The 27,185-nt window shown below is 43.8% G+C and overlaps 1 long non-coding RNA gene across 5 annotated transcripts in view; it reads right to left on the bottom strand.

The window, feature by feature from the left end:
• Window positions 1-27,185, bottom strand: part of LOC121823216 (uncharacterized) — a 150,907-nt gene that overhangs the window by 111,498 nt on the left and 12,224 nt on the right. The window contains exon 3 of one of the 5 annotated variants that reach the window (XR_013047984.1): window positions 8,482-8,612. The exons of the other annotated variants lie outside the window; for them this stretch is intronic. This is a non-coding gene — a long non-coding RNA (uncharacterized LOC121823216). The remainder of the gene's footprint in view (window positions 1-8,481; window positions 8,613-27,185) is intronic. 5 annotated transcript variants of the gene reach the window in all.

The following is a 27,185-nucleotide window of genomic DNA, read 5'->3' as shown; positions in this document are numbered from 1 at the left end:
TAAATATTCTGAGGGAATGTATTTATTCCATAGCCAGCAGGATAAATGGAGTCTGGGTTGAGTTCTCAGGTGTCTAGGCATGCTTGCTGAATGAGCTGACCTACAGGAAGATGGAAGGTACCTGGGAGAGCAAATGTAAGAGACCTAATGGGTGTGCATAAGCATTCTTATACAAGCAGAGATGTCATGGAACTTGTCATCACTGGTGCTTGCTCACGGTCACCGACCCTTCTGGGAAGACCCTACCCTCCTTTGCCAGCACACCCACAGGCCCTTGGCTGCCTCTCTCTAAGCTAATGGGCTGCCAAGATCACCACCTGTCTCCTGTCAAAGTTGGCTTTGTATTGCAAACGCCTCTCTCTTGGCTGACCATCCTTGCAGGGCCTCCACAGGACTTATCACATCACCAGGTCCCCAAGCTCCTGGTTTGAAGTCTGGCCCTCAGCCGCTGGCCTGAGCCCCTCTGCTAGCAAAAGGCATAGGCTTTGGGAACATAAACCAGTTCTAATATCTTAAAAAAAAATAGATGCCAGCTTTTTAAATGACCATCTGACATGCCCAGTGAAGTGAAGCTCATCTCCAGATGATTCCCAGCTGTCACAACAGCCCCGTGCCTGACTCACGGTCATCACAGAGGCAAGGAGCATGAGCGCTTCTCACATTTGACCTGACAACAACAATTGTGATTAGAGATCAACTTGAGATAGTCAGAACAGCTACTCGTAATTACATCAATTAATGCACGTTCATTGCTTTACTGTTTAGGAAGCGTGGTTATGTGCACTGTCATAATATGTTACAGAGTGATGGCATCTGAGGGGAGAACATAGTTGAACTATTTTACTACCTGAGCTTAGAGGCCGGGAGGAAACACGCGAGTTCTTATGCAGGATATCGAAGCAGAGCGCCATGCTAAGCGTGAAAGAATAAGCATTGCCATTGCCAGACAGCCAGGAGACCAAGCAGTAAATCTTGGGTTTCTCTGCACCGGGTCTTTTCTGGCCACATTCTTAGTATTCTGCTCTACTGCTACCTATGTTTTCTGCTTCTTTCCATGTGAATCCAGGAAGTGCTTAGTGGTTCCTTGCCCAGCGTGCTTCTTCCTGTGGTCTGGGACTAACCAGCTGTTGATGACTTGGTTATGCACTTGCCTGATGATAACCACATTTCCGGGAGAAACTGGTGCTTGTGGTTGTCTTTTGTCTTGGCCTGAACTGTACCACATTTTTCTATATAATGTGAAAGGATTTAGCTTGGCTATTGTCATACCAACCTAAGCTGAGCCCAATCATAGTTCAATATATCTGGTTGTCTTAGTTACTTTTCCACTGCTGTGATAAGACACCATGACCAAGGCAACTTATAAAAGAAAGAACTTGTTTGGGACTTACAGTTTAAGATGCCATGATTATCATGGTGGGGAGCAAGGCAGCAGAAAGGCAGGCACAGTAATGGAGCAGTAGCTGAGAGTGAGAGCTTACATCCTGATCCACAAGCAGAGAGAGAGAGAGAGAGAGAGAGAGAGAGAGAGAGAGAGAGAGAGAGAGAGAGGGAGGGAGGGAAGGAGGGAGGCAGATTTATTGGGAGTGACTCTCGTCTTTTGAAACCTCAAAGACTGCCTCCAGTGACACACCTCCTCCAACAAGGCCACACCTCCTTCCTTAATCCTTCCCAAGTAGTTCCACCAACTGAGGATTCATTCAAATATATGAATCCATAGGGGGCCATTCTCATTCAAACCACCATACTGTCAATTTTGACTTGTCAGTTTGAATAACTAGTTTCTTTCCCCTGAAGAGTCTTGAGGGATTGGCTTACAATATCTCTACTCTCCCACTCTCATGTCCACTCCATTGCCCTGTAAGTTTCCCTTGCAGACAGTAAACACTCAATACATGCTTGTGGTTTGAGAGTTCTTCTAGACTGTGATGAGGCTCCTTGTGAACCCAGCTGATTCAGCAGGTTCATGTGGTTCTTATGCATGAACCCTTGAGGTATGAGGCCATGTGTTCTGAGGAGAATCAGAGCTGAAGTTACTTCTGCCCTTGAGAGTAAACATGCAAGTGTGGAAGGATGTGCTAATGACTGTGTGTGAATGAGTGTGAAGTATGGGGGGGGAGCTGTGTACATGCATTATTGCTTTACCCCATCCTCAGATTTTTCCCAGCAGATAAGCCTCCTCCCCAGAAACAACGGTTTCTTTCTTTTAGGATAGTCCTTTCCAGTCCCCGCAAACGCAGAGATCTTACCTATTTCCTGTGGGTTACACCCTAAGGTCTGAAGTGGAAACTGGTTTTGGTTTTGAACAAAGCCAGACTGCTGCCAGCCTGGGTAGGACACTAAGAGAAGTGAGTCCTCCAGAATAGAGACCAGGTCAGAACAGGGAAACAGAAGTACTGCAGGAGGTGAATGCTGGCTTGGCTTGAACACGCTCAGTTGGATTTCTCTGGAAAATCTGAGTGCCCTGCTTATGACTGCCCACATGCTATCCTGACCTAGAGACAAGATGAGTAATAGAATTAGTCCAGGCGGCAGGAGATGAGAATGAGAGGGAAAAGAATGAATTTATTAAAAAAAAACCTTCAAGGAATTACCAGAAATAGTAAATATTTACCAGTAGCCTTCCTATTAACGTGGCAGTAAAAGTCGTTATCTACTGTATCCCACCACTGCTTTGCCACACTAGCCATCCATACTTCCATCTGTCCATCCATCCTGCCTGCCTTCTTATAAAGGGGTTTAAATTAGCTTCTAAGAAGAAGTTGTATGTGGTGATATAATAGAAAACACACTGGGAGACAAATATGGAACTATAAGGATAAACGACTGAATGGAACCAAGAGTGGGGCTGCCTACAAAGTTTCCATAGCTGGAGCACGAGACAGTGAAGCAGGAACGGAAACAGACAAGCATCCTGGGCAACCTTGTCTGCCGGTCTGGCTGTGTCTAGCGTGGACTCAGCCACACCCTGCAGGGCTCAGTGGAGTGGCCTCTACATGAAAGCAAAGGAGCGAGTGTGAGTGGGAATGTTGTGGACACTAAAATCCCAGTAGCAAGTTTCCTTTGGTTGCGTAAGGAACGACGCCAGGAAGAATTTGCGTAGGTACAGGGAATAAAAACCTTGTCAGGGGTTATGAAACAGCAACATTAAGTTTTTCACGGTTGAAAAAAACAGCAAATTTTAAAAACTTTACTTTGGAATTAAAAAAATAGATGTAAAAGTGTGTTGACACCACTGCCTATAGGCTTCTTCTCTTATCTCATATCTCCCTCTACTGACAGTCCTGGCTTTTTCCCCCCCTTTGAAACTCAGCAGGGGAGTCCTTTGAAAGTGACAAGCCTGTGAAATGCCTTTGAGTCCTGGCTCACAAAGTGGAGAAGGGCCAGGTTTGGGGAGGGAAGTGATAGGTCCACTGGGGAATTGGGGGATTGGAGCCATCCAAGTTCAATCACCAACAGATACAGTGTCTGGAGATCAGATGAGAGACCCGAGGCAAAGCAGTGGTGGGAAAGTGGTCAATGAGAGTGGATGAAAGAGAAGAGAAGACAGAACATGCTCTGACTTTGAGAGCTCCACTGAAAGGTCAGGCAGATGGGCCGGAGGAAAACAATACACATTCCGTTATTCCCTGAATGCCTTTTTATAGCATTTCCTACCGAGGACAATCCATCTCTGGGTACCAGACCTCCAGTGTTGGAAAACTCCTTCCTTACTGTGTGGCTATTTATTATTATTCTTATCATTATTACTACTAATAATATTATTGACATCTTTTTGTTATTGTTACCGTTGTTTGAGGCAAAGTCTCCCAGCAGCCCAGGCTGGCCTTGAACTCCCCATCTTCCTGCCTCAGCCTCCCAAGTTCTGGCAGGCACCACCATGCCCAGATGACAATCCTTTTTATTAGAGACCTACTAAACCTGATGAGTTATGACCCGGCTCCCTGCCAAATTCCCATCCCTTCCCCACATTCTATCATTGGGCATGATAAAGATAAACAGTCTCATTGTGCATTTGCTCAGTAAATAAATACATTGCTCACAGGAATCCCATGTGATAAATATAGCCACATAGTTAATGCTCTCCTCCATTTCCAAACCTCTCCCTACCCCTCCCAGAAGCCTTGAGGATAAAATCCTTTATGTTGCCTCTGGTCTGTGATGAACTCTGTGTCACAAGACCTTCTCCTGAAACCCTTCAGACATTGCACTGAGTAAATGAGGCACACTGTTTTCTCCATCTACAGATGGAGAAACTGAGGCTCATAGAGATATGTGATTTGTATCAGGGAGGCCACATAGCCAATGGGAGATAGACCCTGGCTGGAAAACAAGACCTCGCTGATGCTGGACTGGACATATGTATCAATGTGATTCTGTATCTTCTACTCACAGACAGCATCAGACACAGAAGAAGCCCACAGTGGTATTTACTGCCCAGACCAAATGGTGGTAATATTTATTTGAAAACTGACAGCCAGAGTCAAGAACTTATAGGGAAAAGAAATTAAGATTCAGTAGGCCACGCTTCTCTCCTTGGTGTCCGCACAGTCTCTGTAGAGCCCCACCCTTCTCAACCACCTTGCTACTGGAGGGTAGCTTTTGTTTTTGTTTTCTTTTTTGGCTTTTTGGTTTTTTGAGACGGGGGTTTCTCTGTGTAGCCCTGGCTGTCCTGGAACTCTCTCTGTAGACCAGGCTGGCCTCAAACTCAGAGATCGGCCTGCCTCTGCCTCCTGAGTGATGGGATTAAAGGTGTGTGCCACCACGGCCTGGCAAATGGCTAGCTAGCATTTTTGACTCTCCCAAGTGATACTACTCTATCCTCCCTACAGCTCTCATTGCCAAACAATCCATCCATAAAGGAATCTTGTGGACCAAGAGATTTGTCAGTACGTCCAGGTCCTTAGAGTGTGACAGATTTTTTTTTTTAATCTATTATTGTTTGGTTATAATTGGCCCTCCATAAATCAGTTACATAGCCTTGGATGAATTGGTTATTCAAGTGCTTTGTAGCAGGCAGTGACTTTACTGAAGACTATGAGCTAAAGGCCCAACGCAGTACCTGCCCCCTACCATATCAACTCTGAGAATGAGTTACACAATCTGTCCATGGAAACTGAAAAATATTGCTCGTTCCAGATGAGCAGAGGCAATGGAGACGAGAGGAGAAAGGGGTGGCAAGAACCAGACAGTAAAGAGGCTGTGGGACCATGGAAGCCAGAGACTGAATGTTAGCTCCTGTTTCTGTTATCCAATGAATGGTTCGGATCTGCTGTCTTGCAATTGGCAGAGAGATTCAAGGATCTTTGAAACTTCTTTGTCTGTGGCAAAGTGGGAATAGAGAAAATCTGAGGTCTTAAGGAAATGAAGGGAGTTACTGATGACCATGTGGAACGGGGAAGAAAAGCAGAGGTGAGGGCAGCAACTGGGGCAGGTGACTGATGATGAGTAGACGATAAATCAATGCTCGCAGAACCGCTGGCTGAGGGAGCAGCCAAGGGAACCGAGTGCCTGGGCTTAAGTGATTTTGATAACGGCCACACTGTTGAGTCTGTACTTCTTTAAGGCTTTCTGATAAGAGTGGGAGAAAAGCTGGAGGATTGTGCTGTCTGCAGCCAATAACAAAGTAGAGCTGAGGGCTGAGAGCATGAGGTGAAATTCCTTTCACCTGCTTCCATCTGCTGCTTCTAAACTGCCCAATTTTCTCTACATACCCTTGGTTCGAGTGAGATCTGGACTAAGGGGATCATCAGATAAGATCCAGGAATGCTGGTTGCGGGTAGAAGCTGTTCATCTGGGACTTGGAGATGTACATGTTTGAGACTTGAGTATTTATTTTCAACTTGTCTGCAGGTTGGAGGGCAATCAGGCTGTTTCCTTCCAGGATCTAGACTTCTGCTCCCCCAGTACTACTGGCTAGGTAGGAACAACCTAACTTGACAGGGATAGAATGACAGATAAGCCACTGGTCTTTATTATAGATCAGAGTTTCTTAAATCTTAATGGACATAAGAGTCATCTGGTTGTCTTGCCAAAACAGAGCAGACTCACCTCACCAGTTCCCTGTGTGGGTGAAGCCTGGCTGTCTGTCATCCCTGGTGAGGCTACTGATTGAACTGCTATGGAAGGGCAAGCTATAATAAATCTGACCCTGTGCCCATACCCATTATGGTAAAATATGTGATGTGCTCACAAGAAATTCTTCAAGTCAGTTCAGCTTTAAGAGTGTTTTGTTCCCTTTCCCTAACCTAGAAACACACAAAGAAAAAAATGTAATAGCAGATTCTTAGAAACATGTATTTGGGGCTGGAGGGATGGCTCAGTGGTTAAGAGTACTTTGGGCTCTTCCAAAGGACCCAAGTTCAGTTCCCAGTACCTACAATGGGTGGTTCACAACCATCTGTTACTCCAGTCCTAGGGAATCCAATCCATTCTTCTGGTCTCCATGGGCACATGTACATATGGGGCATATCCATACACAAACACATACATACAAATAAACAAACAAAATTTAAAGGATCATGCATTTACCAGCGTAAAGATATTTTTTCCCACATTTGTTTGGAAACCTACAAGTCTTGATTTCTTTTTTATTTTGTTTATTTTTATATTTTGACCTTCACAGTTTGGCACAACCCCACTTTGGTTGATTTGGCATTCCCTCTGTGGATCAACTTTCTTCTGGCTTTGGAGAAAGCTTCCATCTTTTACCAGGCACTTTTAACCTGCAGGATCTCCATTTAGCTTAATTGGCATATTTATGTATTGAGATGGGTGCCTAGAGGGCTTGGGCCACAGCATCTTTTGTATAAATCGAAAAAAATGAAATGAGCTGTTCTCACAGTGGTGTGCCCTTCAGTCATGGAGTGCACTAAAAGGCTCATCATTTACAGGCTGCGAAAGCTCAGGGAGATCAATAGGTATAATGCAGCCCAGGGCCATTTAGAAAAGCAAAACTCCGGCATTTTCAAGCCCAATTACTTTAGGAGCTTGGCCATTACTAATTCCCCGTTAAATCCTTCCTAGGCCTCCACTCTGGTGTTAAGGAATGGCCTCAACACAGAAGAATCAGCCTCCAAAGGCTAAGCCGGGAGCCTGCTCCTGAGAGTTGGATAATGTAAACTCTGGGGAGCTGACACTCCTGGCCAGCCTCCTCTGATCACAAGCCCAGCTGCGGACTGTCATTTTTCAGGTCGCTTCTGAGGCCCAGCATGCTTTGAAGGCAAGTGTGGAAATTGATTCTTATTAGTTTAATATAACTATAGTTAATGGTTTATAGATTTTTATATACTCTGGCCCAGCTCGGCATGTCTATTAAGTCTCTATTAAGGTTGACAGAGGACAGAGGAGGTCATAGGACCTGGGACAAATGCATGGCTTCCCTGCAAGTCAGACTGAGAAATGGCTCCTTAGCCAGAGCTCTTAGGTCCTCCTGAAGCCTTAAGAGAGAGGAAAGGGACCTATGCCTGCGTACCAGGGCAGTGAGCTTGTGAGCTCCAGAGAGCTCCATAGGAGCTAAGATAGTACGGGGCAATCACAGTGCCCTGCTGGGATGAACTGAAGACAGACAGAGGGCCATCTGCCCCTAGGAGTTTCTGCTCCTGCCAAGATGATGGTGGATGGGAAAAAAGTCCACCTAGAAACTGTCAAGAACCCTACTTGGAAAAAAAAAAAAAAAAAAAGATCTTTGAAGATGCAATTAAGTTAAGGATCTCCAAATGAGATCATCTTGGATCAACTCCATGGCCTATCATTATAGCAACAGATGGCTTAATAAACAGAAAAGATGCTGACACATAGGGCACTATGTGAACAGAGCAGCAATAAGGACATGGGCAGCACACCTGTGAATGAAGGAGCCCCAAGGATTACCAGCAAAGGCCAGAAATTGGGATGGCATGGCATGAGCCCTTCCTGTGAAGTAAACTTCCAGCTTTTTTTTTTTTGGACTCCTAATCTCTAAGAATTGTGGAAGAATATGTTTCTTTCATGCTATATTACCTAATTTCAAACTTTTTATTTTTAGCAACAACCTTAAAAATCTAGTGTGATTCAGGCTACTGATCAACCCTGAAGAAACTCATAAACCAAGAAGAGATATGAGCTCTGAACAGTAGAGATAAAATGTTCAGGTGGGTGGCTGCCACTTTGGGAATGGCAGGTAACCTCAGGAAATAGTGAAAAGTTGGAGGAAGGCTGGTTAAAGTTTACACACACATCACCTCCAGGCTGTTCAGGACAATCATTAACTGACTCTACTGTATGGCTTCCCACAGTTTCCTAGACATTCCCTATGGATATCCACGGGGCATCATGGGGCATGCTCCAATGTCTCTCAGGGTGATAGCGAATGAAGAGAGGCACAGAAGTGGAATCCACCCCTATCCACCTCCCTTCAACCCCCAAACCATTGCTACTGACTCCCTACCCAGCAGCTTCTTGCCAGGACTTCAAAGAGGTGATGCTGACTGAGAGACTTACCTAGCAAGACAGCAACAAATGACAAGGAGCAGCAATGGTTCTGTGGCTATCAAGGGCTGCTTTCTGGGCCTCGGTCCTCCCCCTTCTGCAACTCACCCGAACTCACACACAGGAACTCTCCTAAATCAGGACTCCGGGAGCAAGAATTTAGAGTGAATGTTTAAAAAATGCTTATGGTAAGGGACTATATTAGGTATCTGAACCAAGAACAAAGGTAAAGCACAACTAAATGAAGACTATAAATAAGTCTGTCCTCATTTCTGCTGCTGTGATAAACACCACGACCAAAAACAATTCAGGGAAGAAAGGGGTTAATTTTCACTTACAGGTACAGCCCATTACCAAGAGAAGCCAGAGCAGGATCTCAAGGCAAGAAATGAAGCAAGAGATCATGGAAGAACACCGCTTACTAGCTTGATCTTCCTGGCTTGCTCAGCTCCGTTTCTGACACAGCCCAGGCTTAACTACCCAGATATGGTATTGGCCATAGTGGGCTGGGCCCTCCTGCATCAATCAGCAGTCAAGAACATGCCCCATAGACATGTGCACAGGCCAAGCTGATGGATGGGATTGCTCAGTTGAGATTCCCTCTTCCCAGGTATGTCTAGGTCTGTGTCAAGTTGACAGTAACTAACTATAATAATATTACAATCAGTATAGCTGAATATTGAACCACTGAGTTGGACGATCAGTTTGCAATGGCTATGACAGGCAATAAGCTGGTCTCTTTAATGCACAATGAACCTATATAAAATTTTTTAAAAAGATCTGAAATTTCAATTTTTGTCTGGGGGTTGGTTTGTTCATTTGTTTATCTGTTTTTGAGGCAAAGTCTTGCTTGACTAGGCTTGCCTCAAACTTGCAATTCCTTTTCCTTAGTCTCCCAAGTGCTTGGATTACCATTGTACATCACCATACCCAGCACCAATTTTGTACCAATTATTAAATGTACTGAAGATATGAGAAAAAGTCCCAGAAGTTAAAAACAATATGAAAAACCCAACTCAGTGACATAAGATGAATATATGAAATATAATAATAAAATAATATTTTAATCCCTGAGTGGAAAAAGTAAAAGTTCTTCAGATATAAAGCGATCAACTTTGGATGACCTTGACAATTGTTCAAATACATACACCATTTCAGAGAGTTATGAGTTTTATTGGTGATCAGGGTTTTTTGATGATACCTGCAACTAAAGCTTGATAGAAAACAGAACAGAAGGCATGAGGGCACTGGGTATATGGAGGTGAGGCTAAACATTGCCAAGTAAGGTTAGTGAGAAAGGGATGCTCACACACTGCTGGGTTGCACCTCTCTGGAGGCTAATTTGAAGATACTAAGTAGTCCAGAAATCTGTGGACATGTGTGTGGAAATCCCCAACCTCTGCTCTTCAAAGGAAATTCCTTTGCCTCTTCTCTCTGATTGCCTATAGAGGCACCCTCTCCATCTTCCCCAGCATCCTCTGCCATCTGTCCACTTGGTCCAGGCTTTACTAAACCTCAAGAAGAGCACTTGCCATTACATGATGCCTGATGGCCATGGTGGTCATTGTACCAGCCTTTTATTGCTTGCTTCTGAAATATTTATTTTTGTATCAAAAGGTATTTCTTTCATTTGTTCAAGCCACCCAGATCACTTCTCAGTTTACTAGCAACTAAATGCTGTTCAAAGCTGAAAGATTTCATAAAAGTTGAGTACATTTGCTCTAAATTGCTCAGGTAGTCTGTCGTCATTTGGGTGACTCTGAAATACTTCAAAATGTCCTTCAATCACCAAGTATTGATTTTCTGGCTACATTGTTTCCCAAATCTGTTTGTTTTGCTCAACTTCTAGAAGGTGTCTGATGATGTGCAGACAGGTCACATCCAACTGGAGTGAGCAACCCTGCACTTTAGGAGTAGAAATGAAAAGAGTGTCTGTGACATGTATGTTGTCCGACATGTATGTTGTCTGGTTTTTAAATGTAGCCTCCAAACTCATGTGAAGGAATTGGTGAAAGGTGGGCCAGGCCAACTTCAGTGGCTGAACATGTAGCTTGCCTGCACTGAAGCCATCAGGCAAAGCAACTCTCAGATTAAGCTCTGTGAGATACAGACCTCAACTCCAAGAAGAACCCTGCTTCTTCTTGGTCATCTTGAGCTATGACCTGGGTTTCCTCCCAGGAATTTTGGACACTTTATTTAGAACTTTGTTGAGAAGGAGAGAGAAGAAAACGTTCCAAGGAAGAATAAATTCATATATACAACTCACAATGTAGGTCCAAGGAATTTAGAAAACCCTGAAATTCTAACCAGAAAGAAGGAGGTCACCTTGGCTGTCACTCACCATGGCTGTCACTCAGACACTGTCAATGTATCATTAGCCAAACACTCTCTTTGTTGACCACCCTCACTCCTGCCTTCTTCTTGCCTAAACCTTTTAAAAAATAATTTCTGTGAATGCTTTGAGATGTTGTTATACAATGTACTTTGATCATATTCACCCCTCCCCCAGCTCCTCCCACATTCGCCCTCTCTACCTTCCCCTTCTTACCTCCTCAACTTTGAGTTTTCTTCTCCCACCACCCCCTCTGTTGAGTCTAATTTGTGTTGCCCAAAGTCTTGGGAATGGGGCCTGCCCTGGAGAGTGGTCAATTTACAAGGGGTCACATCATTAAAAGAAACTGGCTCTCCCTTCTGTCTCTCTTAGAAGCTATCAATTGCCTATAGCTCCTCAGCTAGTGATGGAATTTCATGCCTGCCTTCCCCTCTCCATGATGGAATTTTGTATGGCTTGAACTTGAGCTGGTCTTAAGCATGTTGTGACAATCACTGTGAATTCATATGTGCAAGTGCCCATTTAACACTGAGCATTCCACAGTCTCTTATTCTCTGAACATTGAACTGTTGAAATTGAAATTAACTGTTGGAAAACAGTTAATTGCCTATGTTGATCCCCATCTATTGCAGGAAGAATCTTTTCTGGTGAGATTTGAGGGGTGTGCTGAGTTATACATCAATAAGTCATTAGGATTCCTTTTAGTACTACATTCATCTGGCAGAATAATAGTATTGGCTTCTCCCCTAGCACCTATGATCTATCTAGCCACAGGCTCTCGGCTACTTTAACTGCGCTAGTTATGGGATTCAAGAAGCTTTGGAATCTGTTCCGAAAGTGGTTGGTTACTCCCGTACTGTTCGTACCACTGTTGCACCAGCTGTTATATCTCATCAGAGCATTCATTGTTGTAACCTGCAGAGTTCACAGCTGGGTGAGACTGATGCTTGCTTTTCTCTTCTGGTCATAGGCATACCACTCTCCAGCACCATGAAAACTAGCCAATAGAGACGAAGTTTCCGGGTGAGTACCAGCTTGCATCCTCCATATTCTTTGACTCAAATATGTGGTTCCTTCAGCAATAGGGTCTTATAGTCAAATTCAGGAGGGTAGCTGAGTATTGGTAATAGCCTATAATGTTTGGGGGTCTATGGGACCCTATTTTGCCTGGAATTTTTACAGGGGTTCATTAACAAAATTTATAGTTAAAGCTGCATCACTTGGCCTGGTGTGATTTCTTGGGTTTAAAAGATTCCATTCTTGATTTTTTAGGATGTTGTTTGAGAAGATAGCATGTTTAATCTCTAAACTCATTTATTCATCCAGATTTCCCTGGGGATGCTCAAGCTGTGTATTGAAGTGTAGCATTCTTACAGATTTACACAGGGTTGTGCAGACTCCTGCAAAATCCACCCCATTTTCCCTAATGCTGATTTCTGTCAATACTCTTAGGTAAAAGCAGCACACGGATACTACTTAGGACTTACAAAATGCTGTTGGTGGTCTTTGGCACATGTTTAAATACACTGGGAGAGATGTAGGCTTTATTGGTGATTTTAACGTAGTGCCTGATATAGGGACTTGATAGAAAATGGAGACGAAAAAGCATGAGATTGAGGCTACCGGTATGTGAGGAATTGTAGATAAACATTACAGAAGAAGTGTTAGAAAGAGCAAGGGAGGACCTAGAGGCTGTCAACAGAGACTGGCATGGTGTGGCAAGGGACAAAGGCATGTGGGCACTCTATCAGTTTATATCATCTTGCTTAAATGAACACAAAATGTAAAGTTTGTTTGAACGACTCATTGGGCTTGTTTGTTAAAGAGATACTTAGACATTAAGAACAGTTATTCTCTATTCTCTTTTCCACCCTATTAAATATGTATATTGTAAAAAGCTTTTTTTCCTGAAGAAAATTCAAGCTTTTTTTAAAAAAAAATTCAAATCTTCTGAGACTGAAAGAAAGGAACAAGAATTACATAAGCAGCCTGTTTCTATAAAGCAGATTTTTATGAAAAGACTCCCATCAAACAATTAGAGAGAAAGAAAGGAGATGATGTAGCTCTGTGTTTTCATTTCTTCAGAAGCTAGGAGTAAAGGACAGCCCAGGCTCTCCTGGAGAGCAAGACCGGTCAACATGCTCTACCGCAGCACACCAAGATCCACTCTGCAGTGCTCTATTTGGAGACAGGAGTATTTGAGTAAGACAGAGAAGTGGATTGATGGTTCAGAATAGTGCACCCCAGTTTAAGTTCACACATCAGCGATCACTTAGTGCACACCTGAAGAATCAGTGCAAAGGCACATGGGAAGGACATCTTTGTAGCATGAATCTTAAAAGTTCTTATTAATAAAAATCCAACCTGAGGCCAAGTATTGGGGTGAACACTGGAAGATCAGAGAGACAGAACAAGCCACAGCCACCTCACCTCGCTGGATCCTCAGCTGGTCCTGTTTCCTCTGAGTCCTCATCCAGAATGAATCTCAGCTGAACTGCTGCTCTAAAGCCTGAAAGCTTAACCAGCCGAATGCCTCTAGTTTCTGGTCCCTATGCCTTATATATCTTTCTGCTTTCTGCCTCACTCCCTGGGATTAAAGGCTCACTTTCTGGAATTAAAGGCATGAGTAACTATGCTTGGCAGTATCCTTGAACAGATGGATTTCTGCCTCTGGAATGCTAGGATTAAAGGCGTGTGCTACCACTGCCTATCCTCTATTTTTAATATTGTGGCTGTTCTGTCTCTGACCCCAGATAAGTTTATTAGGGTGCATAATATTTCGGGGAACACATTACCACCTCACATTTTTTCAAAGAAGTTGTGTTTGACAGCTAATCCTAAAGTGATCAAATAAAGGAATATAGTGATTTGATAATCTCTCTCTTTATTTGAAACATCCACATACATAAAATATATGACTTACACTTCAGTAGAAAACAGAAACAAAACCCTGTGCGAAAACCTTAAATTAGATGGGACGGAGGAGACAAGTCAGTCGGTAAAGTGCTTGTCACACAAGTGTGAGGATCTGAATCAGTCCCCCTAACACACATGAAAAAGCTGAGCATGGTGGCACATGCTTGTAATCCTGGGGTTGGGGGAGGGAAACCGGTGGCTCTGCCTGAGCCTAACCCGGGAGCTCCAGGCCAAGTGAGAGACTCTGCCTCAGAGAGCAGCAGAGACTCCATCTGAAGAAAATGTCAGCACAGACATATCAGAAGACAAGCAGGAGAATCAACTGAATAGCACACTCATTACAGCCCAAAAGACGAAAACAGGGAAATTGAAGATAAAATTGATAAATAGGTAATGGAAGTTTTTCTTAACATCTCATGCAGGAAAAAAGCAGTGAACAAAAGCTGCAAACAACAATGTGGGCGCTTTTAATATTTGACAAGGGAAGGTAGACACAAGGATTATCCCTTATGACTTCATTTTTGTTAAGATGGAAGTTGTAAAACAAACAAAAAACAATTGGGCTAGGGCTATAGCTCAGCGGCAAAGTATTTGTTTAGTGCACAGAAGTTTCTGAGTTCGAGTCCACACTCCAAATGGCAAAATCTAAGTTATACTGTTGAGGATACACATTTATGTATAAATCCAGGTATGGTGGCTCATGCCTGTAAACTCAGCACTAAGGAGGCTGAGGCAGGAAGATTTCTGCTATTAGCCCAAATCTAGTCTGATCTACATAGTAAGTTCTAGGCCAGCCTGGGCTACAGTGTGAGGCACCCCTTACATCTTAAACACACACACACACACACACACACACACACACACACACACACACACACACACACACACACACACACGCATATTTAATACAATTTTTCCAAATGAAAATTAAAAGAGAAAAAAATCCTAGACATTATAAAAATAAAAAATCCAATTCATGATGTCCCTGAGACAACTTGATAAATGACCTCTTTACTCTCCACGTTTGAGGAGCATGTCTTCTGTGAGGTCTTCAGATAGCTTCTCAGTCGATGGGAAATGGTGTTGTTATGTCAGGCCAGTCCTGTAAACTGCAGATGAAAGAAAATGCAGTTACTCTGCTAGATTTGTTCCTGTGGTTGCTCGCTGGTGCCCCCTGCTGGCATCAGTGTTCTGGCTAACATATTTCAGGAGTCCTGTCAGCGACTGTTCTGGGATCCCTGATGGAGGCAGACCCAGGAAGCTGTACCTTAAGTGTGCAGACCACAGGACATGACAATAAAATGATTAGCATGCACATCCTGTGCATGATGATAAAATAGATGCTTTCTGGGGAAAAAATGTTTTTAAAGGGCTTTTATTTGTGCTAAGGGAAGTGACTTGTTATATCAATCTTGTTCCATAAAATAACCTTGTGTAACTGACCCGTGATGTTTTTATGTTCATGGTATCAATAGTGAACAAAAGACTGAAAATTTGAAATTCAAGAATTGCCGTCATCCCTATCCCAGTCCAGTCTGTTCGTTCCTTTACCCAGTATTAGCTGAACATTTATTACACACCCAAGGCTGTGTTAGGCATTGCAGGGCTGGCTCTATGAAGCATGCATGCTATTGGGGAACACAGACAATAATAAGCTAAATGCTCGATTTCAGATTGGGATTTAACGCCATGAAGAAAGTAAAGCAGGGTAGGAGATAGGAGTTACAGGAAGGTATAGGGGTTAAGGGGATGTTTTAAGTAGATGATGTAGGAATTCAAAAGCCTTTTTTGCTTCTCTAGCCACCGAAATTAACTGGCTTCTAGCATCTATTGCACCCTTCTGGGGACTGAGTGAAACTGACCTTGACTTTGGGTGGAGCAATGGAGGGAGGAACAAAGAGGTCCCAGGAAGCAGCTCAGGCCGAGCTAAAGTATTGTTTTCTTAAATAACGGGAGGAGGGAGGGAGGGAGGGAGGGAGGGAGGGAGGGAGGGAGGGAGGGAGGGAGGGAGGGAGGGCGGGCTAATGTTGGCTAACCATTTGAGGTTGTAGTCCATCACAGAAAGAAAGTTATGGTGACAGGGGCTTCAGCAGCTGGCACATCGCATCCACAGTCAGGAGGCAGAGGGAGATGAATGCTGGCATCTGGCTTATTTTCTCTGTTTCATTAAGTCTAGGACTTAATAAGCCATTGAATGATGCCATCCACATATGGGGTAAGTCTTCCCATAGCAATTAACCTGTTCTAGAAACTTCCCCACAGACATGCCCAGAGGTTTGTCTTCTAGGACTCTGGGTCCTGACAGTCAATGCTATCCATCCTAGCTGGAAAGAAAAGGAACGGGCTGAGAGGACATGGAGATCCTAATGCTCCAGAGACCAGGGGAGACGGGGAGGGCGGGGAGGACTATCAGAGAGAGGGCCAAGGGGAGGGCACCACAGGAGGCTGTGCCAGAGCCCTTCCTGACACCGGTCCCTTCCCTCCTCAAGTTGGGTGAAGCCTCTATAACCTGATTAAACGAGGTCCTTGCCCTCAGTCAGCAAAACCTATGATAGGTGGACAAAAGTGTAACAGAATCAGCTCAGCTATCTCCACTGGCATTTACTCATGAGTCCACAACCCTCAGAACCAGCACCGGTTCTGAGAACTCCAGCCCGGCACGCAGTCACATGGCACTTGTAGACAGAGAATGGAATAGAGGTGTGGGCAACGGAAGCGACGTGGTGGGACAGCTCACCCTTAGCCTTCTCGGAGAGAATGTCAGTGGTTGTCTTCCCTGGCTGAGGCACCGCTACCCTGAGCGGCTGAGCCCCAGAGCCAGAGAGAAAACTCCTGTCCAGGCTGCCAGCTTTTGTGCTGTGGTTGTTACGTAAGGACTCGTGCCAGGCATCCTCGGAACATCCCCTTTAACTCCTCTTGACAGTATTGATTGCTAAGGATTGATAAGCTAGGGTCTCCCGATATTGACTGGCTCCATGGACCAACTGAAGAGATCCACGAACTGAACAAAGGAGCCTGGAGAGTATGGGGTGAAGGGAAAAGACAAGGCATCTTTATTTTCACTGACCTCTAACTACATATTGTCTAATGTGATAGCAGGGAACAAACATCCCGGGATGATTGTAAATATCTTGAAATATCATTTAACCCACATCTGTTCCACAATCACAATGGGGAAGAGGCCTGCCCCCAGGTTTTATCACACCACACATTTTCTTAAATATTTACCACATTTCAGCATTTGCTGTTTTTTGTTTGCTTGTTTTTGTAATCCAATGTGTACCATTCTCTATATTTTTAAGGGCACTGTATTGAGGCATTCAGAGGCCTAACAGATTGCCAAGGGTCTTAAGAATTTTCTTGTTACACTGGGTCATGGATTTGTTTGGGAAGAACAGACCTCTCAAGTCACCTTGTGTGGGCAGCCTGAAGAACCACCTCAGGGTGACAGGCACCTCCAGGGGTCTAGTACCCGGCTAGAGGAGAGAATACTAACTAACCCTTCCTGATAATCCAGGGACTTGTTCCACCCTGGCTTGCAGGGCCATCAGACATTTCTAGGGATGGACTGCCATCTGGTGGCAGATTTCCTCCCTCATTCTCTCTGTCCTGTAATTGGGAGTATTCAGAGCAATCAGCAGCACTGGGAGGCTCAGTGCTCTTCTCCAGTCTGTCCATCCTCTCAGTCCCACTCAGAACACATTCCGATCTTGGAATTATAAATGTTCAGTAGGCGGAGGTGCCTGGCAGGATTCAAACCCCAGTTTTCCTCTAATGGAATTCCTCTTCCCACAAAGGGGAATTCTTAGAAGTCCTGTGTAGCCCAGAATGACCTTAAACTCCTCCTGTCTGCCTGCCTCCACTTCCTAAGTGCCAGGCTTGCAAGTGTGTGCCAACACGCCCAACTCTCAAAAGATCACTTCTATCTGTGCTCGTATCTGGATAAACTTAAATACAGGGTGTTCAGAGAGAAGGTGGGGCCCCGGGGAGCATACACTTTTGACACGTTGAGGCTTCAGTGGTCCCAGAGTCTCAGGCCCCTGACCAGGGACAGTCTCCCACCATTGGTCAACTTACCCTGGCTCAGGCACTGTGGTGCTGGCCCCTCTCCGCCACTCTTCAGATTTCCACCACTCCCTGCCAGGATCCAAGCCACCACGTTTCTCTCCCCTTTGAGTTTGTGAAAGAGCCTCGTCTCCCTTCCCCCACCATTTCCCCCATCACTTCCTTTCCTGTATGACGTCCAAAATGGTGCAGTTGCAAACACAAGCCTGGCCAAAGCTTCCAGAACTCGCTGCCCCTCCGTGTAAAAGAAGTCCTCACTCTGTGAGACCTCTCACCTGCCCTGTGAGGGAATCTCTACGCTCCTCACCTCCTACACAGCTGCAGCAGTAGGTGTAGGGTGGGTGCGTGGGGGACTTCGTGTTATCCTTCACACAAGTGGTGTGTGCCTGCATCTCAGGGCCTTTGCAAGAGCTGTCCTCCTCGGCCCCAAACAGCAAATACCAGCAGGGCTCATTCTCGCCCTTCTTTCCAGGCCCAGTGGCTCTCTACTCTGCCCCTTGCTGGTTTGATTTTCTCTGTATCTTTACCTTCACCTAACGTTGTCTGTATCTCATTCATCTTTTGCTGTTTCCCTCCCACTGGTAAAACGACCTCCAGGAGAAGGCAGACCGTTGTCTCCAGTTTAGTGTCAGTCCCCCATGTCTAAAGCAGTGCTAGTACGGGACGGAAAATGGAATGTCTACAGTTTTAAGAGCCCCATGACCTTCCATCAGGACACCACCCTGCACTTGCCAGTGGCCTGCAGCAAGATTGGCCCCTCCCTGGCTGCTCCAGGATCCAGGAGAAGCATCATCCTGGGTTGTTGAAGAAGTAGCAATATACAAAATGACAATATTTGGTCGTGTTAGGGTTGGCTTGGGTTTTTTAAGACAAGGTCTTTCCATCTAGCCCCAGCTGGCATGAAATTCTATATGTAAACCAGGCTGGCATAGGAGTCCATATATAGACCAGGCTGGTGTGGCCTGGCATGGGATTCTATATATGGACCAGGCTGGTGTGGGATTCCATATATAGACCAGCCTGGCAAGGGATTCTATATATGGACCAGGCTGGTGTGGGATTCCATATATAGACAAGGCTGGCATGGGATTCTATATATAGACCAGGCTAGTGTGGGATTCCATATATAGACAAGGCTGGCATGGGATTCCATATATGGACCAGGCTGGTGTGGAATTCCATATATAGACCAGGCTGGCCTGGGGTTTCATATGTAGACCAGGCTGGCCTGGTGTTTCATATGTAGACCAGGTTGGCCTGTGATTTCATATGTAGACCAGGTTGGCCTGGGGTTTCATATGTAGACCAAGTTAGCCAGGGATTTCATATGTAGACCAGGTTGGCCTGGGATTTCATACGTAGACCAGGCTGGCCTGGACTTGCTGCAATCTTCCTGTCTTTTAGCCTCGCAGATGCTGGGATTACAGGTAGGCACTGTCAGCCCCACTTGGGGGCTTTTTAACAATTATTTGTGGTGATATTTTAATTGTGCTGAAATGTGATTTTATTTGTATGTTAATAAATAAAGTTTGCCTGGAGATCAGAGGTCACATAATGAGGTCACATAGCGAGCCATAAACAGAAGTCAAGCGGTGGTAGCACATACCCTTAATCCCGATCACATGGCAGGCAGAGTCTCTGTGTGGTCAAGGACACAGCTAAGTGTGGTGACACACACCTTTAATCCCAGTACCAACTATAGAGACCTGGAGGTCTGTATAGACAGGCAGTGACAAGGAAGTGATGGCTCTTAGAGCCAATGAGAAGGCAGAACAGGAAAGCAATAAAAGTGCAGGTTAGACAGAAAGAGGCTCTCTCTTGGGAACCCACGGCGAGGTTAGTTAAGGTTTTGTCAGTGGCTTTTTGCTATTTCTCAGACCTCTTCAGCTATTGCCCCCATATTTGGCTTTGTGTTTCCTATTTAATAAGACTGTTTAGAAATTTCATCTACAATTATTTGTTTTTTAAAGGTTTTCAGATGTTAATTGACACATAATAATGGTAGATATGTATGGTGTTCAAGGTGACATTTCAGTGCATGGGTGTAATATGTAATGATCAGACCAGGGTAGCCAGCATATCCATCACTTCAAACATGAACTGTCTGTCTGTGGTAACTACTCAAAGTTCTTTCTGCTAGGCATTTTAAATATACAACTGTCATCTAAACTCATCCTGCTGGTTTAGAACATAATCCCTCCCCTGATTTCACCCCTATATTATTGATCATCCTTCTTCAATTCCTTCCCATCACCCTTCTCAGCTCTGGGAACCACTTTTCTGCTTCTGTGAGATCAACTTTTTAACTTCTACCTATGAATGAGAGCATATGTTCTTTGTCCTTCTAAGTCTAGTGTGGTAGTCTGAATGTAATTGGCCCCCATAACCTCTCAGGGAGTGGCACTATTAGAAGGTGCGGTTTGTTGGAGTGAGTATGGCCTTGTTGGAGGAAGTGTGTCACTGTGGGGGAGAGCTTTGAGGTTTCCTATGCTTAGGTACCACCCAGTGTTTTAGGTCCACTTCCTGTTGCCTGCAGGATGTAGAACTCTCAGCTACTACTCTAGCACCACATCTGCCTGCATGCTGCCATGCTCCCTGTCATGATGATAATGGACTGAACCTCTGAAACTGTAAGAAAGCCTCCTTAACTAAATATTTTTTCTCATATGAGTTGCCATGGCCGTGGTGTCTATTCACAGCAATAGAACTCCTAAGACAGAATTTGATACGAGGGACAGGGGTATTGCTGTTATAGGCCTGACCATGTTTTTGTTTGGAGTAACATGAACTTTAGGAGTTTGGGTTAGGAAAGCAGTGGAATGCTTTAAGCATTGCTTAATGGGCCATCCTAGTAGGAGCGTGGAAGACAGTGGTGCTGAATGTGGTTTGATAAACTGTGGGGATCAAGATGTTTCAGAAGAGACAAATGTTAGTACATGGCCTAGAGACTGATCATGTGATATTTTGGTGAAGAATGTGGCTGCTTTTCACCCTTGTCCAAGGAGTCTGCCTGGGGCTAAAGTGAAGAGTTTGGGATTAACTCCATTGGCAGAAAAAAAAAATCTCAAAACAGCCTAGTATACACTCTGTCCTGTGGTTATTAGTGGTAACTCTAATGAAGATTTATAATGAAAAGGAACAAGCTAAGCAAGGCAAATTACAAAATATAAATTTTGAGAAGAAAAAAGAGTACCAGGAAGTGGGATGGAACTAAGTCTTTTGTTCAAGGAGATAAATGGACTAAGAAATGGAATAAAGGAAGTGGTGACCTCAGGGCAAGATCCCACCCAGCTAAGTTTCCAACTTGTGGAAAGAAACTAAAGTAATGCTTAGAGCAGAGTATGGTGGGGCACATCTTTAATCCCAGTACTGGGAAGGCAGAAGCTGGCAGATCTTCCAGTCTGAGACCAGCCTGGTCTAGAGATCCAGTTTCAGGATATCCAAGGTTAAGCAGTGAAGAACAGAGAGCTGGTAAAGATGTAATTGAATGAAGTGGCTATGTTCCCGCCTCAAAAGCAGCAGAATTTGGCAGCTTTGGCCATGTGGTTCTGACTTTAGAGTTAAGGATAAAAGAAACAGGTTATGGAATTTGCCTCTGTGCCTAAAGAAAGCCACTAAGAAAGCCATGTGTCAGGGTTGTCCCTGAACGGAGGCCTAGAGAGGCCATTTCATGAAGCTGTGAAGTTGAAGCCTGGATTTCCTTGGAGACTCCAAGATGTTCAAGATGCCAGAGTCATGGGATACCTACCAAGGAAGGCTGATATATATTATTGATGAGTGGGTATGTACCCTAAAGATTTGAAGTAGAGCTGGCTGATTCTTTTTCATATATAAAAGTTTAGGTTTATGATTCCTTTAAGATTCCTTATAGGATTACCTTTTAAGATAAGTAATAAAGTAATTGGCCCTTTCTTTATAACTGCAAAATGCACCCTGCCAACAAAAGAGTTGGCTGATAAAAAATACTTTCTGCTTATGCATGTTCTGTTAATCTGTAGCAAGTTACTTAGATGTAACTGTAAAATGGGGTGATTTTGTTTTTAATCATGTAAGGGAGATTAAAAAAAAACATGTTTTTACCTGTATTCATTATAAGTATTCACTTGAAGAACAGAATGTAACCACATTATGATTCCTATATTGCTTGGAAAACTTTGTTGGGGTGTATAAGCTGTAGGAAAAAAAGTATACAGTAGGAAAGAACACAGAAAGAATACAGAAGACTAAAGAAGAAAACCATCAAGAGAGAGTGTGTGTTGTTTTTCCCTTTACCCACTCAGATATTAAAGTCTAGTATGTGCCAACTGTGTAGATTCCCATTGAGCCATGTGCTGCTGGAGGCTGATACCCCAGGCAGTGATAAGAAACCCTAACTGAGACATCTGGCTTATTTTACTTGATATCTTATTTAATGTGATGATATCTTCCAGGTCTATCTATGCTACTGCAAGTGACAGAATTTCATTCTTTATGGTTGAATAATATTCCATTGTTTCTATACCACATTTTCACTGAAAATTATCGATCAATGAACAAGTTTATTCCATATCTTGGCTTTGTTAATTACTATTAACATATGAATGCAAGTGTCTCTTCAACGCACTGATTTTATTTCTTTGGGATAGTGTCAGGATAACTGGATAATAAGTTAATTCTATGTTCTTGAGGAACATCTAATATTGTTTTCCATAATAACTTTACAAATTTACATTCCTACCAATAGTGTAGGAGAGTTCCCTTTTCTCTATATGGATGCCAGCATTTGCTTATTTGGTTTTTTATTTGTTTCTCTTTTTAAATTTTTACATATTTTAATTAAAATGCAATTACATCACTTTCCCTTTTGCCCTTCCTCCCTCAAGCACCTCCCAAGACCCCTTCCACTTTGTCCATGCCCCCCACTCTGAAGTTGACAGCCCCTTTCTCCTCAATTTTTATTGTTAAATGTGTGTGCATATACACATAAATACATAAATACAACCTGCTGAGTCCATTTTTGTTGTTCGTATGTATATGGCTTCCGGACTGGCTATTCTGCATTGGACAAGTGACTAGGGGGCCTTATCCATGGAGGAAGCTCACTGTCCCTCTCAGCAGTCATCAGTTGCCTGTATTCCTTGTCCAGGGGTGGCACCTTTGAGATATTCCCCTGTCTGTATTACTGTGTCTATTAACATTGCCATTGTTCTGGTCTTGTTTATGCAGCCATTGCTATGAGAAACTGTTTTTCAGCAGGGGACATCATAGCCCCTTGTGGATTTAATTGCCATTTCTGTTGAGGCTTTTCCATATACTTGCTGGTTATTTGAATATCTTCTCTTGAGAAATATTTACTTAGCTCATTTGCTTAATTTCTAATTGAATGATTTTTATTATTTACTCATATACACTGGATATCAATACGTTGTTGGATTCTAAATTGAAAATACTTTCTCCCACTCTGTTGGCTTTCTTTTCTCTCTGCTGTTTCCTTTTTTCACAGATCCTTCTTAGACAGAACCTTCTTCATCCATCTTTGTTTTGTCATGAGTGATTTGAAGTCTTATAAAAAACAAAACAAAACAAAACACCTTGGCCAAGAACAACGTCCTGGTATTTCCCCTATAGTGGTTTTGAGTCTTACATTTAAGTTTTTGACAATTTTGAGTTAGTTTTGTTCCTTAGGTGTAGCTGAAGTTTTCCTGTGTCCCGGCCTGCCAGCAGTAGGGACAAATCTCTCTCACTTGCGTCCCCCAAGTAAACACACAGAGACTTATATTACTTATAAACTGTATGTCCGTGGCAGGCTGCTTGTTATCTGTTCTTATATCTTAAATTAACCCATTTCTATAAATCTACACCTTGCCACATGGCTCGTGGCTTACTGGTATCTTACATCATGCTTCTCCTCGTGGTGGCTGGCAGAGTCTCCTGACTCAGCCTTCTTCCCCCCAGCATTCTCCTCTCCTTGTTCCGCCTACACTATACTTCCTACCTGGCTACTGGCCAATCAGCATTTTATTTATCAATCAATCATAGCAACACATATTCACAGCACACAGGACATCCCACAGCACTTTGGAATGGTTTTTTAAAAAAACAAACAAACATGTAGACTCAACAGGTGTGGCAACACACAGCCTTTAATCCCAGCACTCAGGAAGCTGAGGCAGGCAGATCTCTGAGAATTGGAGGCCAGCCTGATCTACATGGTGATTTCCAGGCTATCCAGGGCCACATAAGTGAGACCCTGTCTCAAAATAACTACAACAAACGTGAAGACCAAGACTATGCCCCACCCACTGTGAACTTCTGACACAGCCTGAGGTGGATGCCTAAGCATCTGACAGTTTTAAATTACTACATGACTATGAGGCACAACCAGGTCTTAGAGATAACTAGTTCAGAAACTGAGTTACCAAAGCACTTCTGCGCTGTTTGCCTCTCATACTCTTCTCCTAAGAGAGGGGACAGCAGGTTTCTGTCCCCATTTCACAGGATCCCTGAGAGGATTACTGACCTGGCCATCCAGTAAGTCTCAGAGCTGGGACTTAAATCTGTCTTTTGACTCAAATTCCAGGCTCTTTCTCACCCAAGTATAGCAGAAGCCATCTGTAAATAATGCTGTATATCCATGCATAACCATCTCTACTTCTTCTGCATATTTAGACTGCATTTCTTTTTCTGTCTTGCCTCAGTAGATTACTAAACTTGGGAACAGCCCCCAGGCTGCATTATCCACTCAGGACCTAGCATATTCTGGGCTCTGCACAAGTTAGTTTTTGAATGAATGAATAAATGAATGAAGCCGTTGTTCCCACTGTTCTCCGAAAATTCCTGTCCTGCTTTAATGGCTGTTCTGTCTGGTGACAGCTACCTCAAAGGTTTGTAATTAGGGCTGGTGAGATGGCTTGGTGGATTGAAGGTGCTTGCTGCCATAGTGTGTGTGCATTCACACACACACACACACACACACACACACACACACACACACACACACAATTAAAAAGTATAATTTTGTTTAAGGGAGAGTGGTAGAGTGGTAGTTTAACACCAAGAGTAATTGAGCTCAAACCTGGACTAAGGTGCTACCCTCCTCTCCTTCCCCCCAAACACTTATGTAGCTGGAAATGTCACTGAGTGTTGGGATAAAAAGCGATAAATAAAATTCTTTCTGCTTAGAAGTCTACAGACTTCAGACTGTCATAAAGAGGTCTCGTTAGAACAACTTGCTTTCCCAGGCAGCCTGCAAATCTAAGCAGACAAAGGAAAGAAGAATAATCATGCATTAAGTTAAATTACACATTTAATTAAAATTAAAGTTATTTTTCCCTCCAGATGAACCTGATGACTTCTCCAAACTGGAAATGCCCGGTCCTCACCAGCCAACAGGTATTCTCTAGGCTCTTTCTCCGGCTGAAGACTGCAGGCTGTACACCAGATTTTTTTCAACCTTGGCAACATCAATGTTTAAGTTTATAGCATTTTTCTGTGGATGGGGGTTTGTCCTATGCATTATAGGGATTTAGAGGTCCCTGCCCTCCACCAAGAACCACCAACAGCTTAGTCAAAGCTTTCTCAAGGCCTGTGCCCAGAACTCTACACAACTCCGTCTGAGGCTTTTGCTTGGCCTATGTCTTCCTTTCTCTTCCACAGGCTCTTCCCAGTATCACCTCTCTGTCCTTTACTTCCACTTCTGCACTACATGGGCCAACACAACAGGTATCAAAGTGGTTCTGGAACGTTGGCAGTAGCTTGAAGTTCTGAGAGCGGCTTATCACTTAACAAGGAAGACCACCATCCAAATTGAATACGGGATACACACAGTTCGAAGCGCAACATAGCTGCTGAGTTGCTAAGCAAGTCACTATCAATGGGCTAGGGCATCCGATGAAAATACTCTTGCCAGTGCAATCAGTGGTTTGGACATTTGAAAGTGTTCAGTTATGTGTTTTTGTCCATGTACTGTAATACCTGACAGAAACCACCTAAGAGAAGAGATGTGTGTATTGACTGCCAGTTTATGGGGATGAAGTCCATGTGGTAGCTAATCTTGGTTGCCAGTTAGACTACATCTGGAAACAACTAAAATGCAAGCCGTTGAGTACTCCTATGAGGGATTTTCTTAGGTTATTTGAGGCAAAAAGACACACCCTAAATCTGGGCCATGCCTTCTGGTGGCAGCCCCACTGGAAAGGATACAGAAGAAGGAAGCTTTGGTTTTTTGCCTGCTTGCCTTCACTCTTAGATGACAAGTTTATCTATCCTGTTGCTGAGTCATCCCTTCACTGGGATTAGAACCTATGTCTTTGGGGTTCCAACTTAGATTGAAGATCAGCAGTCAGGAATCAGTGAGAGCCAATCTGGAAATGATGGTGACCTATAACCCTCAAGGCCAGATTCTCAGCAACCTCCCTCCCTCAGCTGGGTCCCAAATCCTCAAGGTTCCACAGTCTCCTTAAACATATCCACTAGCTGGTGACCAGCTGTTAAAACACATGACCCTATGGGCACATCTCCTAGTCAAACCCTGACAAGGGAGTCTGTGCTTTTAAGGACAGTGGAGTTGGATGATCTCCTGCAAATGAGTAATCAGGATCTTGTGGTGGTAATCTAATTGTACTGAAATATTATTTTGATTGTATGTTAATAAATAAAGTTGTCTGGGGGTCAGAGCTATTAGAGCCATAGCAAGAGTGTGGCGGTGGTGGCACACGCCTTTAATCCCATAGATATCTGTGTGTTCAGGGTCAGAGCTATTAGAGCCATAGCAAGAGTGTGGCGGTGGTGGCACACGCCTTTAATCCCATAAGATCTCTGTGTGTTCAGGGATACAGTCAGCACTGGAGACATATGCCTTTAAGACCTAGGGGGCTGTACATTCAGACAGTGACGAGGCAGTCATGTGTTTGGGTTTACAACCAATGAGAAGGCAGAACAACATACTATAAAAAAAACGAACCGACAGGAAGTAGCTCTCTTTCCGCGAAGCTGGGACAGCAGGAGGAAGGGTGAGATTTTAGCTCTGAGCTCTGACTTCTCGGCTTTCTCTTTTACATTGTTTCTGTGTTTCTTATTTAATAAGACGGTTGGTTATATCTACAGGATCTAGTTGCCTTTTCACAATAAAGACCTCAGAAGAAGGCCAGCAGCACTTTTGGTGGTTTGCAAATAGGCACCTAACTCCTGTAGGCAAAGGGACAAGTTGAGGAGAAGATACATGTAAAAGTCATGAATCTCGGGGCTGGAGAGATGGCTCAGTGGTTAAGAGCACTGACTGCTCTTCCAGAGGTCCTGAGTTCAATTCCCAGAAACCACATGGTGGCTCACAACCATCTGTAATGAGATCTGGTGCCCTCTTCTGGCCTGCAGTCATACATGCTGTATACATAATAAATAAATAAATCTTAAAAAAAAAAGTCAT

This window comes from Peromyscus maniculatus, chromosome 1 (assembly GCF_049852395.1).
Source record: "Peromyscus maniculatus bairdii isolate BWxNUB_F1_BW_parent chromosome 1, HU_Pman_BW_mat_3.1, whole genome shotgun sequence".
NCBI lineage: Eukaryota > Metazoa > Chordata > Mammalia > Rodentia > Cricetidae > Peromyscus > Peromyscus maniculatus.
This window is presented reverse-complemented; position numbering and strand designations above follow the sequence as displayed.